A 13,379-nucleotide genomic window follows, 5' to 3' on the forward strand; every position below is an offset into this window, starting at 1 on the left:
GCCCATGCATTCAGCTCCAGGTTCAGACTTGTGGAACTCTGTGTTCGTTAAGAACTGCAAGAAACCCCTTTCATGGACCCTAAGTATGCTATGGAGAAGAAGCATAGACACAGGTGAAATTCCAGAATCACTGAAAACAACGGATATAGCCCCACTCCATAAAGGGAGCAGCAAAGCAATAGCTAAGAACTATAGACCAATAGCTTTAATGTCCCATATCATAAAAATCTCTGAAAAATTGCACAGTCCAGGGCAACATGGTTACAGAGCAGGTTGCTCCTGCTTCTCACAACTATTGGACCACTATGATATAGTCTTAGATGCACTGGAAAACAAACAGAATGCAGATGTAGTATACGCAGATTTTGCAAAAGCCTTTGACAAGTGCGGTCATGGTGTAATAGAACACAAAATGCGTGCTAAAGGGATAATTGGCAAAGTAGGCAGATGGATTTTCAACTTTCTAACCAATCAAACACAGAGTAGTGGTAAACATAGTTAAATTGGAAGCTTCCACAAGGCAAAGTACTTGCCTCTATCCTGTTCTGAATTTTCATATCAGACATAAACAGATATAAACCATAGCTCAATATAATCCTTTGCAGACAATACTAGGATCTGCATGAGAGTGTCGTCTATTGAGGACACGGCAAATCTCCAAGAAGATGTAAACCAAGTTTTCCAGTGGGCAATGGAGAACAATATAATGTTCAATGAAGACAGATTCCGACTACTCCGTTATGGAACACTGGAGGAAACAATAGCTAGGACTGAGTATACTACAAACTCAAATCACACAATAGTGTGGAAAAGTAATGTGAAGGACCTAGGAGTGGTAATATCTGAAGATCTCACCTTCAAGGACCACAACAATACTGCTAGAGAATGTACAGAGAACCTTTATTGCACGTATAAGTTCCATCAAACAGCTTAACTACAGGGAACGCCTGGAAGCACTTGACTTGTACTCATTGGAGTGCAGGCGAGAGAGATACGTACATCATAATCTACACCTGGAAGATTCTGGAGGGACTGGTCCCTAACCTGCACACAGAAATCACTCCCTACAAAAGCAAAAGACTTGGCAGGCAATATAACATACCCCCAGTGAAAAGTAGGGGCACTACTGGTACACTAATAGAAAACACAGTAAGTGTCCTGGGCCCAAGACTGTTCAACAGCCTCCCACCAGCCATAAGGGGAATTACCAATAGACCCCTGGTTGTCTTCAAGAAGTAGCTGGACAGATACCTAAAGTCAGTGCCAGATCAGCAGGACTGTGATTCGTACGTTGAACTACATGCGGCCAGCAGTAACTGCCTTGTTGATCAGGCCCTGATCCACCAGGAGGCCTGGCCATGGACCGGGCTGCGGGGGTATTGATCCCTAGAATGCCCTCCAGGTAGACTCCAGGTAGGTAGACCTTCAAAACATCCACCTACCTTCAAAACACCTACCCACCTTCAAAGCACCCACCCATCTTCAAAGCACCCACCCACCTTCAAAGCACCCACCCACCTTCAAAGCACCCACCCACCTTCAAAGCACCCACCCACCTTTAAAATGCCCACCCACCTTCAAAACACCTACCCACCTTCAAAATGCTTACCTACCTTCAAAACACATTCCTGTGAAACACCCTCCTATAATGCTTATCATTAAAATATGCTGAATGGCAGGCACCTAGCATACTTTTATGTCTAAAGTAATACCCTACCTGGGTAGATCTGTTATGAGACAGAAAAGCTACGTATATTGGTGTGGCAACTTAAAATGGGATGTGTCAGGAGTCTCTATGGCTCAGTTCATAGTGCACTCACCTCATGTGATGAGTGCCTGTGGTTCCATCCGCCGCATGGGTGGAAACGGATGTTTTCTTACACCTGCTGCTTCTGTTGACCTAGCAGCAAGTAGGTACCTAAGTGTTATTCAACTGGTGTGGGTGTCATCCTGGGGGGCAAAATTAAAGGACCTCAAGGGAAATAAGACAGACAGCCCCTGATGATGCACTGACTTTCTTGGGTTATCCTGGGTGGCTAACCCTCCAGGTTAAAAATCTATACAAAATGTTAGGTTATCTTAAGTGCCTTCTAGGCTTGTGTAGTGGAGGGTATTGTGTCCAGGGCCAAGTGTTGGACATTTTTGGCTATTAACAAATTAATATGGGCAGGAGTAAGTCTGTGACACAAAAGACAGTTGCAAAGAACACTGAATTACACGAGGCAGGTGATCAAATGAAGGAAATAGTAGAAGCTAAAAGTATATGTGAGCCTTCATTGATGACCTGGTTGTGTTGGTTCCTTAAGGACAGTATTGATGAAGTGCTCACACCAAAAGCATGTCCAGGGAAACCTTGAAAAATGACCCCACTGTCCATTAACATTAGCTGTAATAACACACCTAGAATTATTCTGTTATCAATTGTCCATCACCCTCGAAGACTACGTCTTCGAGGGTGATGGACAAATGATACAGTTTTAATTTCCTCAAGTTTTCCATTTCTAAGTACAGTGGACCCCCGCCTTACGATATTAATCCGTTCCTGAGAGCTCAACGTAAGCCGAAATTATCATTAGCTGAATTAATTTTCTCCATAAGAAATAATGGAAATCAAATTAATCCGTTCCTGACACCCCAAAGTATGAAAAAAAAAATTTTACCACATGAAATACTAATTTTAATACACACAAACTGAAGAAGACATGCACAATTACTACTCTACTAAGAATAGAATACATGACACTTACCTTTATTGAAGATCTGGTGATGATTGATGAGATGGGACTAGGGGAGAGTGTGGAAGTTATTGTTTAGAAGGGGAATCCCCTTCTATTAGGACTTAAGGTAACAAGTTCTTTTCCAGGAATACTTCCCTTCTTTTAATGCCACTAGGACCAGCTTGAGAGTCACTGGACCTCTGTCGCACAACAAATCTGTCCATAGAGCTCTATACCTCCCGTTCCTTTAAAACTTTACTAAAATGGGCCATAACATTGTCATTGTACAGGTTGCCAACACGGCTTGCAGTAGCTGTGTCAGAATGATTTTCATCCATAAAGGTTTGCAGTTCAACCCACTTTGCACACATTTCTTTAATCTTTGAAGTAGGCAGTTTCCTCAATTTCTCTCTCCCCTCCTCTGAAGCAGTTTCCTCAGGTCTGGCCTCTTACTGTTGAAGATGATCTTGCAGCTCATCAGTGGTTAGTTCTTCATTGTCCTCCTCCACCAACTCTTCCACATCCTCCCCACTAACCTCCAACCCCAAGGACTTCCCCAATGCCACAATGGATTCCACAACTGGCAAACGCTTCTCAGGGTTAGCCTCAAACCCTTCAAAATCCCTTTGTTCTACACATTGTGGCCACAGTTTCTTCCGAGCAGAGTTCAAGGTCCTCTTAGTCACTCCCTCCCAAGCCTTACCTATAAGGTTTACGCAACTGAGGATACTAAAGTGATCTTTCCAAAACTCTCTTAAGAGTCAATCGAGTGTCTGAGGTCACTTCAAAGCACTTTTGAAACAGCTTTTGTGTAGTTTTTTGAAGTTTGAAATGACCTGCTGGTCCATGGGCTGCAGGAGAGGAGTGGTATTAGGAGGCAAAAACTTGACCTTAATGAAGCTCATGTCCCTAGAAAGTCGCTCTGCCTAGTCTGAAGGATGACCAGGAGCATTGTCTAATACCAGGAGGCACTTAAGGTCCAATTTCTTTTCCATTAGGTAATTTTTCACATTGGGGGCAAGTGCATGATGTAACCAGTCATAGAAAAAGCTCCTAGTGACCCATGCCTTACTGTTTGCCCTCCACAGCACACACAAATTAGCCTTGAGGACATTGTTTTGCCTGAACGCTCTGGGAGTTTCAGAGTGATACACCAATAAAGGCTTCCCTTTGCAATCACCACTAGCATTAGCACACATCAAAAGAGTAAGCCTGTCTTTCATAGGCTTATGTCCTGGGAGTGCCTTTTCCTCCTGAGTAATGTAGGTCCTGCTTGGCATTTTCTTCCAAAACAGGCCTGTTTCATCGCAATTAAACACTTGTTCAGGTTTCAATTCTTCACTATGTACTCCTTGAATTCCTTCACATATTTTTCAGCCACTTTTTGGTCCAAACTGGCAGCCTCACCATGCCTTATCGTACTATGTATGCCACTACGATTGTTAAATCTCTCAAACCAACCTTCGCTTGCCTTAAATTCACTCACATCACCACTAGTTGCATGCATTTTTCTAATTAAATCATCATGCAGCTTCCTAGCCTTTTCACATATGATTGCTTGAGAGATGCTATCTCCTGCTATGTATCTGTTTTTTGTTTATCCACACCAATAACAGTCTCTCAACATCTTCTATCACTTGCGATCTCTGTTTTGAAAACAAACTTGCACCTTTTGCAAGAACAGCTTCCTTGATTGCCATTTTGTTGGCCAAGATAGTAGCGATGGTTGATTGGGGTTTGGCATACAACCTGGCCAGCTCCGAGACACGCACTCCACTTTCATACTTAGCCATTATCTCTTTCTTTATTTCCATAGTAATTTTCACCCTTTTTACCACAGGGTTGGCACTAGAAGCTTTCTTGGGGCCCTTGGTGACTTATTTTGCAGTTACAAACACTAAAAACACTGTGATACTATGAAATGTACCAAATGTATGCTTAGATGCGACCACACTGGCTGGCTTGTAAACACTGGCACCCACAGGGCAGCTGAGGCCACACATGGAATGCGTCCCGGACGAATCATGTAAGGCGAGTTTTTTATTGTGAGGTGAGGCAAAATTTTTGCATTCAAATGCTTTGTATGGTGGATTTAATGTAACACAATGTGTTTGTAAGGTGGGGGTCCACTGTAGTTGAAATTTCTCTTCATTGAACTTCATATTGTTTTCAGCGGCCCATTTGTAGGGAAATGTTTCTGAATAAAGACACCTAATTGTTTCACATGTGTCTTACTTATCAAGTCCTGTTTGCAGGTGTTGGGTTTTGTTTAGGACATACAGTAGATATTTGATGTGCAGTTTCACCTAGGATGTGCTTAACCCTTTCAGGGTTTCAGATGTACTAGTACGGCTTACGCCCCAGGGTTTTTGACATACTAGTACGCCTAAATTCTAGTGCCCTCAAATCTAGTGAGAGAAAGCTGGTGGGTCTACATATGAAAGAATGGGTCTATGTGGTCAGTGTGAGCAGTATAAAAAAAATCCTGCAGCACACAGTGCGTATTGAGAAAAAAAAAAAACTTTGTGTTTTTGGATTAAAACAGCGACTTTGCACTGTATTTTCATATGGTATTGTTGTATTCTAGTTTTCCTGGTCTCATTTTATAGAATGGAAGACATATAGAAATTGAGATGATTTTGACTGGTTTTACAATGAAAAGTACCTTGAAATTGAGCTCATAGTAGCAGAAATGTTTGATTTTTACCAAAGTTCAAAAGTAAACAAATCATGCTAAGCATCCAATACACGTCAACTGGTCAGTCTAATGTTCTTTCACAAGTGTGCCGATATTATTTATGCCATTTCTACACTAATACAGTAGTCTGCATAACAGTAAATCTTCAATTTTTTGTGAGAATAAAAAATTCAAAGTGGAATGCAAAAGAATGTAAGAGGGGCATGGGGACATGACTAATAAACAGAGGAAATGTTATTTTAGTGCCAGGAATGTCTTTTTTGTTTATTCTGGACCCTATTTGGAAATTGGCATCTTTTGAAATTTGTGTGAAATTGGGAAAATTGCTAAATTCTGACCACTGTATTGGATAGTTGCAGTCGGTAAATGGGTGGTTTCTTGTACTCATTCAATAGAAAAAATGGAGTTCTAGCGAAATAGTTATGATTTTTGTCGACTAGTACACTGGAATTGGCTGAAAATAGGGCTCAAAGTGGGCAAAATCGCTGATGCGTAAACATCGTCGAGACTGCAAACTTTGTGAGAGCATAATTCCATAAGTTTTCCATCAAATTTCACACTTTTGGTGTCATTATGATCGGGAAAAGATTTTTTTTTTTTTTTTTTTTTTTTTTTTTTTTTTTTTTTTTTTTTTTTTTTTTTTTTTGAGAAATTTGGGCGACCCTGAGAATAAGTCTGGGAGAGGGCCTGGGGACCCTGAAAGGGTTAATGCAGTTAATACTTTAAAGTGCTCAACCATTCAAAATTATGAATTTCCTGTTTCATTGCTGTGTGAGTTCTTACCTTATCTTTCACTGCTGCCTTCACCATAATATGGGAGTCTTGATGGTAGGATTCCTAAGTGATTCATCAGAATTCTTACACATACTGCATCATTTAGAAGTGTACAAGAAACCTCTTTCTGTGGATGAACCAGTGAGGCAAGCACTTCCCTGTGTCACTTGTCTGGACTGGGGCTCCACAGTATTGGCAAGACCTTAAAACTATTGAAATCATACAATGGGTGGGGCTTGAAACCATGGTGAGTGAGTCCTAAAACTTACAGCTCAGGACTCGCTCACCTTGGGGTTCAAGCCCCACTCGTTCTCTGATTTGTTTGCAATCATCCTATTATGATTTCGTAAATTAACTGTTGAAAGCAACTGAGACTTCCTAAATAGTAATGAAAAGTTCAGTTTCAAACTTGGCACAAGGAAAGGTAAAATTAGAGCGGTTGTATTGTTAAGTAGTTTGTCAGAACTCCATACACAAAGTAGTTTTTCCTTCTTCAGCCTGATGTGCAGTGTTATTCTTTATTGTACTTTTTCTTACTATATCATTGTTCTCCCACAGAATGATCCGTTTTATGCCAACAAAGCATTCTGGCGGTCTGCATCAGTCATGCTTGGAGCGGTGTTGGAGACTGCATTTAAAGAAAGAATTTATGTAGAACTCTGTTCTTTTCCCTCTCCCAATGGTATGTATTGCTACCCAGTTTGACAGTCAGTTAGTGCTTATTAGTGTGGTAAAGAGAGTGACAGAGAGAGAGTATGGCAGAGCAACTCTTAATTGTGATGATGATGATAATGTCCTTAGTGCTGAGCTTTATCAAGCCATAACTTGATAAAATAACTGTGTGAAACATCATCAGGCAGTAGGTTGGTAGACAACAACCACCCAGGGTGGTACAACCATCCTGTGGTAGTAGGTTGGTAGACAGCAATCACCCAGGGTGGTACTACCATCCTGTGGTAGTAGGTTGGTAGACAGCAACTGCCCAGGGAAGTGCTACCATCCTGTGGTAGTAGGCTAGTAGACAGCAACCACCCAGGGAGGTACAGTAATACCCCAGTTTTCATTGTTAATCCGTAAGCCGCCCGACCACTCCAATGTGGCTAATGCGCCATTGTTTACATGCCACTGCAGACGATTCCACACGTACATGCAATACATTTTGTATTATTCCATTTTTTTTAGTGCTTGTAACTGCTAAATAAGCCACCATGGGACCAAAGAAAGCTTCTAGTGCCAGCCAACTCTTTGGTAAAGGACTGAGAGAGAGGGGAGAATGTGCTTTTTTCAGTGATTCTGCAATATGTATGATACTAAAGCAGCAGGAGTCTATGAAGGCCATAGCAGCAGCCAGCGATAAAGTGTAGCATTAACTGTAGCAAGTAAGTTAAGCGGTTAATTGATAGAAAAATGACAGCACAACCCTAACTCCTCCAATGTTGTTGAACAACACAACAACACCCGTGACATACTTAATGATGTATTTTATTCATTCTAGAGTATATGTCATGTTTCTATGTTATTAATATTGTTTATTATGTCATATTAGATGAATTGTGCTAGATAAATAAACTGCAGAGCTGATATTAGTGTCATATTGAAGGACTATCTTGTATCTCCCATCACAATTCCTAACATATGCCAGAAACAGACCTCTCTGGAAAACTTTTTTGAGTGACAGGGGTCCATTGGCTCTCAAGCTGGTCCTAGTGGCATTAAAAAACAAAGGAGGGAAGTAACCCAGGATAAGGACTTGGTACCTGAAATCTTTATGGAGTGGGATTACCCTTCCAAACAATTGTAAACTCCTCCATCCTCTCCCTTCCTCCCGTCTTCCATACATCACCATGTCTTCAGTAAAGGTAAGTGTGATGTTATTATTGTTTTATTCTTTATATATCGTTGTTTTCTATGTAGGGAAATGTATATTTCGTGTAAAAAATTATTTTGTTTAATACTTTTGGATATCTGAGGTGGATTAATTGGGTAACGATAAAATCGGTTAAGGACAGGCTCTCTGGAACAGATTAATATCGTTAACTGAGGGTCCACTGTAATATTTCACATAAGAAATAATGTAAATCCAATTAATCCATTCCAGGCACCCAAAAATATTAACAAAAAATAAATTAAGTTAGTAATAGAGCTAGGCATTAAAAAACAATAAAAAGTAAAATACATACACAGTACATTCATTACTTACCTTAAAATATTTGTAGTCTTAATGTAGGGTGAGAGGTGAGTAGTATTTATTTGTAGGAAGTCAGTGTAGGTAGCCGGTAGGTGTAGCCTGGGCTACACCTACCGACTACCTACACTGCAGTCCAGAGCCATATTATTACCATTGACATACCATGTTCACTGAGTTTAATCATTTCTAACAACTACCTTTAGATGCCATCATAAACAAAGGGGAAAGCAATGAATAATTCATGCCGAGAATTGTAAACAGAAGCGTTATGTATTTAGGGCGGTGACTGGTCCAGACGCAGATTCATACAGTTTACTCTAATGGTGAACCAGAGAATACATACTGTTTTCCCTCCACCGACCCACCCCTCGATAGCATATAAACATGGCATGTTTATATGCTATGTGACATGTTTCTTATATAATTTTGAAGAAAATATCATAGATGGATTAATGAAAATGTCTATATTAATGTAAAATAAGACATTGAATGTGCCCAAGAGTGAGTCACGAATGTATGAGCGGCCCAGGCGGACGTGTGTGATACAGACGATTTCCGAGCTGGTGTATGGAACCCGGGGGAAAATTTTGCCGAAAAAAAAGTACTCAAAATCCTAATTGTATGGTTTCCGCACTGGACAAAAACTGGGGGTGCACTGTGCTATCGTCCTACCAAGTGACTGTGAAACAGAAACCTGTAACTGTTTTACATGATAGAAGGATTGTTCGTGTTCTTTTTTCTGTCTCATAAACATGCTGGATAACAGGTATATCTTGCTACTTCTACTTACATTTAGGTCACACGACACAGGCATGCACATGCATATATATACAGTACGGTACATACACACATCCATGTTTTTCTTCTTTTTTCTTAATCATTCTTGCTCTTCTTTATTTCCTCTATTCTAAATGGAGAAGTGGTAAAAAATCTTTCCTCCATAAGCCATGCATGCTGTATAAGGCGACTAAAATGCCAGGAGCAATGGGCTAGTAACCCCTTCTGTAGAAAATACTAAAAAGGAGAAGAAAAACTTTATAAAACTGGGATTCTTGAATGTCCGTGGATGTAGTGCAGATGATAAGAAAGAGATGATTGCTGATGTTATGAATGAAAAGAAGTTGGATGTCCTAGCTCTGAGCAAAACAAAGCTGAAGGGGGTAGGTGAGTTTCAGTGGGGAGAAATAAATGGGATAAGTCAGGAGTATCTGAGAGACAGCTAAGGAAGGGGTAGCAATAATGTAGAAGGATCAGTTATGGAAGGAGAAGAGGGAATATTAATGTATAAATTCAAGGATTATGTGGATTAAAATAAGGGTCAGATGTGAAAAGTGGGTCATAATAAGTGTGCATGTACCTGGAGAAGGGAGGAGTGTAGAGGAGAGAGAGATTTTGGGAGATGTTAAGCGAGTGTGTAGGAACTATTGATCCAAGTAAGAGAGTAATTGTGGTAGGGGACCTAAATGCTAAAGTAGGAGAAACATTTAAAGGGGGTGTGGTAGGTAAGTTTGGGGTGCCAGGTGTAAATGGTAGTGGGGGCCCTTTGATTGAACTTTGTATAGAAAGGAGTTTGGTTATAGGTAGTACATGTTTTAAGAAAAAGAGGATATATATGTATGAAGGATATGATGCAGGGTGTAATGACAGTAGTTTGTTGGACTGTGTATTGGTAGATAAAAGACTGTTCAGTAAACTTCAAGATGTGCATGTTTATAGAGGGGCCACAGATGTATCAGATCACTTTTTAGTTGTAGCTACAGTGAGAGTAAAAGATAGATGGGATACAAGGAAAATGGAAGCAGCAGGTAAGAGAGAGATGAAGGTTTATAAGCTGAAGGAGGCAGTTAGGGTAAGACATAAACAACTATTGGAGGATAGATGGGCTAGTGAGAGTATAGGCAATGAGGTTGAAGATGTATGGAGTAGGTTTAAGAATGTAGTGTTAGAGTGTTCATCAGAAGTTTGTGGTTACAGGAAAGTGGGTGCGGGAGGGGAGAAGAGCAATTGGTAGAATGATGATGGAAAGAGATTAGAAGAGAAAAAGTTAGCATATGAAAAGTTTTTACAAAGTAGAAGTGATGCAAGGAGGGAGGAGTATATGGATAGGAAAAGAAAGGTTAAGATTGTGGTGAAGCAATGTAAAAAGAGAGCAAATGAGAGAGTGGGCGAGATGTTATCAACAAATTTTGTTGTAAATAAGAAAAGGTTTTGAAGTGAGATTAATAAGTTGAGGAAGCCTAGGGAACAAATGGATTTGTTAGTTAAAAATAGGAGAGGAGAGTTATTAAATGGAGAGTTAGAGGTATCGGGAAAATGGAGGGAATATTTTGAAGAATTGTTAAATGTTGATGTAGATAAGGAAGCTGTGATTTTGGGTATAGGGCAAGGAGGAATAACATCTTCTAGGAGTGAGGAGGAGCAAGTTGTGAGTGTGAGGGAAGTTTGCAAGGTAGTGGGTAGAATGAAACGGGGATAAGGCAGCTTGGATTGATGGGATAAAGATAGAAATGTTAAAAGCAAGTGGGGATATAGTTCTGGAGTGGTTGGTGCTTTTATTTAATAAATATATGGAAGAGGGTAAGGTACCTAGGGACTGGCAGAGAACATGCATAGTTCCCTTGTATAAAGGCAAAGGGGACAAAAGAGAGTGTAAAAATTATAGGGGAATAAGTCTGTTGAGTTCTAGGTAGTAGGTTGGTAGACAGCAACCGCCCAGGGAGGTACTACCGTCCTGCCAAGTGAGTGTAAAACGAAAGCCTGTAATTGTTTTACATGATGGTAGGATTGCTGGTGTCTTTTTTTTTTTTCTGTCTCATACACATGCAAGATTTCAGGTATGTCTTGCTACTTCTACTTACACTTAGGTCACACTACACATACATGTACAAGCATATATATACACACCCCTTTGGGTTTTCTTCTATTTTCTTTCTAGTTCTTGTTCTTGTTTATTTCCTCTTACCTCCATGGGGAAGTGGAACAGAATTCTTCCTCCGTAAGCCATGCGTGTTGTGAGAGGCGACTAAAATGCTGGGAGCAAGGGGCTAGTAACCTCTTCTCCTGTATATATTACTAAATGCAAAAGGAGAAACTTTCGTTTTTCCTTTTGGGCCACCCCGCCTCGGTGGGATACGGCCAGTGTGTTGAAAGAAAGAATATGGAAGAGGGTAAGGTACCTAGGGACTGGCAGAGAACATGCATAGTTCCCTTGTATAAAGGCAAAGGGGACAAAAGAGAGTGTAAAAATTATAGGGGAATAAGTCTGTTGAGTTCTAGGTAGTAGGTTGGTAGACAGCAACCGCCCATGGAGGTACTACCGTCCTGCCAAGTGAGTGTAAAACGAAAGCCTGTAATTGTTTTACATGGTGGTAGGATTGCTGGTGTCTTTTGTCTGTCTCATCAACATGCAAGATTTCAGGTATGTCTTGCTACTTCTACTTACACTTAGGGCACACTGTACATACATGTACAAGCATATATATACACACCCCTCTGGGTTTTCTTCTATTTTCTCTCTAGTTCTTGTTCTTGTTTATTTCCTCTTATCTCCATGGGGAAGTGGAACAGAATTCTTCCTCCGTAAGCCATGCATGTTGTAAGAGGCAGCTAAAATGCTGGGAACAAGGGGCTAGTAACCCCTTCTCCTATATATATTACTAAATGTAAAACGAGAAACTTTCGTTTTTCCTTTTGGGCCACCCCGCCTTGGTGGGATACGGCCGATATGTTGAAAGAAAGAAGTCTGTTGAGTATACACCAACCACCCAGCTTATGACCTGCTCGACATACGACCATGTTTTTATTTTTATTTATTTTTTTTTATTAGCACACTGGCCGATTCCCACCAAGGCAGGGTGGCCCGAAAAAGAAAAACTTTCATCATCGTTCACTCCATCACTGTCTTGCCAGAAGGGTGCTTTACACTACAGTTTATATACTGCAACATTAACATCCCTCCTTCAGAGTGCCGGCACTGTACTTCCCATCTCCAGGACTCAAGTCCGGCCTGCCGGTTTCCCTGAATCCTTTCATAAATGTTACTTTGCTCACACTCCAACAGCACATCAAGTATTAAAAACCATTTGTCTCCATTCACTCCTATCAAACACGCTCACGCATGCCCGCTGGAAGTCCAAGCCCCTCGCACACAAAACCTCCTTTACCCCCTCCCTCCAACCTTTCCTAGGATGACCCCTACCCCGCCTTCCTTCCACTACAGACCGATACACTCTTGAAGTCATTCTGTTTCGCTCCATTCTCTCTACATGTCTGAACCACCTCAACAACCCTTCCTCAGCCCTCTAGGGTTCCTTAACTTGTTAATCTCACTCCACAACTTTTAATCATTTACAACAAAATTTGTTGATAACATCTCACCCAGTCTCTCATTTGCTCTCTTTTTACATTGCTTCACCACAATCTTAACCTCTCTCTTTTTCTCCATATACTCTTCCCTCCTTGCATCACTTCTACTTTTTAAAAACTTCTCATATGCTAACTTTTTCTCCTTTACTACTCTCTTTACATCATCATTCCACCAATCGCTCCTCTTCCCTCCCGCACCCACTTTCCTGTAACCACAAACTTCTGCTGAACACTCTAACACTATATTTTTAAACCTACCCTATACCTCTTCGACCCCATTGCCTATGCTCTCATTAGCCCATCTATCCTCTAATAGCTGTTTATATCTTACCCTAACTGCCTCCTCTTTTAGTTTATAAACCTTCACCTCTCTCTTCTCTGATGCTTCTGTTCTCCTTGTATCCCATCTACCTTTTACTCTCAGAGTACCTAAAACTAAAAAGTGATCTGATGTATCTTTGGCCCCTCTATAAACATGTACATCCTGAAGTCTACTCAACAGTCTTTTATCTACCAATATATAATCCAACAAACTACTGTCATTTCACCCTACATCATATCTTGTATACTTATTTATCCTCTTTTTCTTAAAATATGTGTTACCTATAACTAAACCCCGTTCTATACAAAGTTCAAT

The sequence above is a fragment of the Cherax quadricarinatus genome, chromosome 42, assembly GCF_038502225.1.
Source record: "Cherax quadricarinatus isolate ZL_2023a chromosome 42, ASM3850222v1, whole genome shotgun sequence".
Taxonomy (NCBI): domain Eukaryota; kingdom Metazoa; phylum Arthropoda; class Malacostraca; order Decapoda; family Parastacidae; genus Cherax; species Cherax quadricarinatus.